Source organism: Monodelphis domestica, chromosome 6 (genome assembly GCF_027887165.1).
Source record: "Monodelphis domestica isolate mMonDom1 chromosome 6, mMonDom1.pri, whole genome shotgun sequence".
Taxonomy (NCBI): Eukaryota; Metazoa; Chordata; class Mammalia; order Didelphimorphia; family Didelphidae; genus Monodelphis; species Monodelphis domestica.
The window spans coordinates 212,487,332-212,493,268 of record NC_077232.1 but is presented as its reverse complement, the minus strand read 5'-3'; positions in this window follow the sequence as shown (position 1 = coordinate 212,493,268).

Here is a 5,937-nt window from a genome sequence, read left to right as displayed (position 1 = left end):
ACAAGAGGATGAATTGGTATAGACTGGCCAACACTCCCATGATTACTTCTAGTTTGTGGACCTTCCTTGTGTTCTCAAGACTCAAATAGAAAAATTATTCTTTAAAACTGGCCCTTTAAATTTTTCTCCCCTCAGAAATAGTGGTTTATTCTAATTGGTTCAGTCTGGTTGCTAGGGAGATTTTAGCTCCCAGAGCTTAAGAAAAAATTTTCCAATATGGCCACTTTCACTGTTACAGCTGGTCTGGCTAGGCCCAAAAATTCCACTGATGGAAAATGGCCTTTTTTCTTCAACAAGGTTTCCAACCTTGTTCTCAAATTGACCCTGCCTGGCTTGGTCAACTATAAAATGGTAATCTAACCCTTACACAAGGTTTGTAATATATCAATTTGTAGTAGTTGCCTCTCTTGGCCTAAGTGCAAGTTGGATAGCCTCAGGCCTGAAGCTCTGAAAATGCAACATGACACAGTAGATTTATTAAAGTTTGAAAACTAGGATTTGGGTAAGGATGATGGGTTAGGAATTTCCTTAAAACCTCTATCTAAGGGGGCAGCTGGGTAGTTCAGCGGATTGAGAGCCAGGCCTAAAGACTGGAGGTCCTAGGTTCAAATCTGGCCGCAGACACTTCCCAGCTGTGTGACCCTGGGCAAGTCACTTAACCCCTATTGCCTAGTCCTTACCACTCATCTGCCTTGGAGTCAAGATGGAAGGTAGGGGTTTTTAAAAAAATCTCTATCTGTCCCTAAGCCCTCTGACCTGCAATGGTCACTTCATCCTTCAGCAAAGTTGAAGCTACATTCTCATTCTCTCTGCCTAATTTCCAACCCTTCTGTCTAACTACCTAGTCTGAGTCCACCAACAAAAGTCTTTAATGAAGTATAGTTCTCATAGTTCAAACAGCTCCTCCCCCTTCCACACAGCATTTCTTTCTGCATTCCATTCTTTCTTTCTTTCACCATGCCCCATAGCACCTGCTTTTGTCCAGCCCATCCCACTATGGGTAATCTTCTCATGTTTAGGATTGATATCTCCCTCCCTAACCCATCAACAGTTGAGGCCTGTCACTTACTTTTAACCTGGTTTAAAGCCTGACTGCCAAGAGTTTTACAAGAATATGACCACTGTACAAGAGGGAAAAAAAGATCAAAAAGATCATTTGTCAAATTCCAATAAACAAAAGTTGAACCTAGGGAACCATTAAACATATGTGTTTTTTCAAAGTACAAGTGGATTATTTAAAAATTAAATTTACCATATCTCTAACATGACCATGATTTTCAGTATGCTTATACATATGCTTTTTCCTTTGTAAAAGCTTGATATTAGTTTTAGTACAACAAGAATATAAGATTATTCAGTATCAGTATAACATACTAGTTTCACAAGAGAACAATGAATCCAAAATTTTTTTCTTCAATTTTAATGGCAATTGGTATAGTCAGAAATATATGAAAGGGGTCTTCCTAGGCAGCCTGAGTCCCTCCAGTTCACTGGAAATTCTTTATATACACCTTGTCTCCTGGGACCTTTAAATTCTACATTTAAGAAGCCACAGAGATGCCTTCCCTCCTCCCCACAGTAATGATGTGCCTACAGGGGGGAAAGGTTTGACCTGATCAGGAGGAAGTCCAAAAAGTATTTCAAATAGTGAGACATGGAAGTCTCCAGGTCTGCTGCTCAGGTAGAACAGGGCTGAGGGGAGAATCTCAGGCCACTTGACATGAGTCTAGGGGCATAGTTTGCCAGATATGGTATCAAGTTTTCTATTGATACTTTCAACTTGGCTTGAGCTCTGGAAACAGTAGGATGTATGAAATTGGGGAATTATTCTCAAACAAGAACAAACCTTTGGTAAAACAGACTCAGTAAGAGGAGTTCCCTTATCTGAATCAATGCATACAGTAGAGCCAAATGAGAGGAAAATCTCTATCAATAGCATTTTAGCAAGAAAAGTCACTGTGGCATAAGTAGCAAGGAAGGTTTCTATCCATCCAGTAAATTTGTCCACCATGACAAGATGAACCTTAGACTGTCCAGCTTTAGGCATACTAATGAAATCAGTTTGTAAAAGTTCAAAAGGTAAGTCAGGAGACACCCACCAAAAGCCTTGGCATGGAAAGGATACTGATTATATGCCTGGCAGGTAAGGTAAGAGGCGCATACACAAAGAAGTCAATATGGGTAATACCTAGAGCCACCCTCACTCTTGTAATGGAGTTCACACTCCCCTAGTACCAAAGTGGCCACTTCTGTGAACAGTTAAGCATAGGTAGAAGCTTCTGGGAAGGGAGGATTTTCCTTCTGATAACACCCAAACCCCATTAATCTGCCTTGCTTTAAACCTCCATTCCCTGTTCATTGCAAGAGAGAGAAATTTGGTCCATCATTACATGTCAGAGACAAAATGAACTCAGGTCTTTCTAAGCAGTAAGCATAGGTTAACTCGGCAACCTGCCATATGGCAGACCTACTTTTTACTATTTAATAAATAACTTTAAATTGATATCATCCCCAGAGAATTTTAATCTTAACAGTCTTGCAACCGCAGCAGGAGTCTGAATTCCTCTTTTATCTCGTTTTTTCTAAGTTTTTTCTTGTTATATGAGAGAGACTCACATGGAACGTAGAAATGTTTTGAGTAAGAGATAACTCTAAATTCTCCTTCTAAATCACTGCAGCCCAAGCTGTTATTAATATTTTCCCTTTTCGTTCTCCTGTGCTAAGGTGAAATTTGGGAAAGAAATAATGAAACAGTGTGAACATATAGAGTTGATGGAAGGAAGGGAATGTTCGACTGAGGAACCAACAAATGCAGCAAAAGCCCTCAGAACCCTGGATCTGGATTCTGAGAAAAGTAGCTGCCATTGGCAAGTTGGAGAGGGACTCTGGAGAAGGAAACATCTCCAGGACCCAGCTCTGACCTCCTATCTACTTTCAACTTGCTCTTGAGTGAATCAAGCTAGTTCCTGCAGATCTTTTGGTCCTATGTTCTATTATCCCATCTGAAGAAGGAATTTCCAGTGAGAGTGACCTAAACTGCTCAGTTTGCTTTGGAGGGAGGCTGTAGGTCACACCTGGCACCTGACTCCATTTTCCCTCTGTAACTTTTTCTAGAGATTATATCCTTTGTGGCCTTAGCCTAGATTTGTTCAGACCCAAGAGGAGGAACTGAGGTAGAGAGGGAGAGAGTATAGCCTCAGCTTTGCTGAGGATCGAAGCAACTTTATACAAAGTCAGATGGTGGCAGAAAGGTAGACTTATTAATATTGGGGAAATCCTCAGCACACATACCTTCCCTCATCCTGATTAACCTCTTATAATAAAATCCTGTTACCCTCATAGTAGAGTCATTATGGTTACTTACTGGCCCTGGACAGAGAAAAGCCAGTCAATTCTCTAAGCTTGAGAAAATCCATCATCACCCCAGACTGGGTTCAGCCAAACCTTAGTCACCCATTTAATTTGTCTTTTTTACACTAGTTTACTGATCCCAGGATGAAGAGCCAGGAGATGCCATCACTATACTAGTTCCTTCAGTTTAGAAAACATCATCATTAGAAAAGCTGATCTGAGATCATCAGGCACTTAGACCACAGAATTCAGTTGACACTGTAATGGCTTCCACTCCAAAGTACATCCTAAGTTCCCTTTTAGATCAAAGTACTCCTGGGCCTGAAGTGAGATATTCAGCTACAAGAAGATCACACTGGCCACAAGAATGTTCGATTAAATCAAGGAAATTATTTACCCAAAGTCACTGTCTTAATATATAGGCTATATTAAGTACCGGATGTGCAAGCAAGGAAACAGGAAAATGCCTAGGAAGAAGTAGGAGCCTGAGAGCTCCTGAGATTAATTTTATTGACAACTTCTGTTTTTAGACTCCTGTTCTCCTTGTGTAGATTTTTCCTCTCCTTTCCAGGGAGCCATGAAAACAAAGAAGGAATCTAAAAACAATATTAATTTTCTCAAAATATTCAAAACAAAATTGAACCATTTCTACCAAGTTCCCAATGACCTGGTGAACTTGGAGCCAAGACAGCTTTGGCCTCCGGTGCCTAAGTGTGAACTCCATTGTGACTAATAGCTCATTACTCCAAAAATCAGGTCAAAGGGGAGAACTCAGGCCAATGGCAGAAACTGGAAGGACTGTGAACACAGAGCACTTCTCACCTTTTTGGGGGGAGAGTAAAGGAAAACCCTTTCCCAGCAGATTTCCCAAAGATTCCCAACAACTCAGTCATAAAACCTTGGCTGATAGAGTTCCAGTGGAAAAGCTAATATTGTCTCTCCCAAGAGGAATATCTGAAAAGGAAGGAATGAGAAGAAAGTTTCCATTTGAACTTAGAGACCTGAACTTGAGTTTGCAAGGGTCTAGGTGTGAACACCACAGTTCTGTGTCAAATACAAAGGTGAGAACTCACCCCTTGGGTAGAGAGGTGAAGCACTTACTGAAACACAGGAGTTGTCACCTTTTGTGGGTGGAGTCCAGGGAGGGGCTCATCAAAAGAACTCCTATAAAAAGACCCAGTTCTTCCAACAGCTTAGTTCTAAAATCTTTTGGTATTGGAGCTCAAGGGAAAGAACAAGCATAATTCATCTGGAGAGGCATTCTAGAGGACAGAACCAGAGGTAAGTTACTGTTGGAAAAAAATATCTTTTTTTCACTCTTTAAAAAAGGCTTTCTGTGGGCAGCTGGGTGGCTCAGTGGATTGAGAGCCAAGCCTAGAGATGGGAGGTCCTAGGTTCAAATCCAGCCTCAGACACTTCCCAGCTGTGTGACCCTGGGCAAGTCACTTGACCCCCATTGCCTAGCCCTTATCACTCTTCTACCTTGGAGCCAATACACAGTATTGACTCCAAGTCGGAAGGTAAGGGTTAAAAAAAAAAGGCTTTCTTAGTCTAGTAAAAAATCAGAAATTGGAGAGACTGCAGGAAAAAAATAGCTGAGTTTAAGTTCTGAGTTAGGGACAAAATACAGGGGTACAGAAATAATGATTTCAGATTTTCCTTGTTAGAGAACCAAATATGTGAGTGTACTGAAACTCTGAAATAAAATCAATTATTCTTGCATTATGGAATAAAATAAAAAGGTATTCCAAGCCAGGGACTTTTACTAGTATTTAAGAGGAAGTAAAGATATTTTCTTCAAAAGATTTTAATTGTGGGACTTTAATTGTGGGAGAACAGAAGAATAAGGTGAGAGTGAGAAGAAATAAAACAGAGTCCCCATCGTCTGTCATCTGCTTCCCTGGAGGAGAGTGGTCAAGTTCAGTCCTGGGGACAAGTTCAGTCCTGGCCCTAGTCAAGAACACATTTCTTTAGTCATTTCAAGATCACTAGGGAGGACACCCTCTGGTAAGATAGGACACTCCCTTAGCTCACAAAGGAGGAGTTCCAGGAATCTTGTTTCCTGTCTCCATTTGAAGGCAGGCCTGACACTTGGCCTCCCCATGTTCTCTATTGAGGACATGTGGTAGATATGGAACCATCTCTGCTGAAGTCTCTCCAATCGCTTTGAATCTCTGGAATACACAAAAGTTCTGAGATGTCTCGGATGGCACAGGAATCCTCTGGTCTAACTTTTCACTGACTCTTTCTCTCCAGGCTTAGGATTATGGAGGCCAAAGAACTGATTGAAAGCCTCAAGGCAGAACTCACTTGCTCCATCTGTCTGGGCTATTTCACAAACCCAGTGACTGCCCTCAAATGTGGGCATAATTTTTGCAAAGACTGTCTCTTCCAGTGTGATGAGCAAGCTGATGCTACACTAACTTGTCCTGAGTGCAGAGCTGTCATTAGATACAGTGACATTGTGCTCAACGAGAACCTGCAGGATTTGTCCATCTCTGGCAAAGCTCTCAGACAGAAATTATTGTTCAGCCTGCCACTTCTGACCACCTGTGATCAACATGGAGAAAAAGAAAAGCTCTTTTG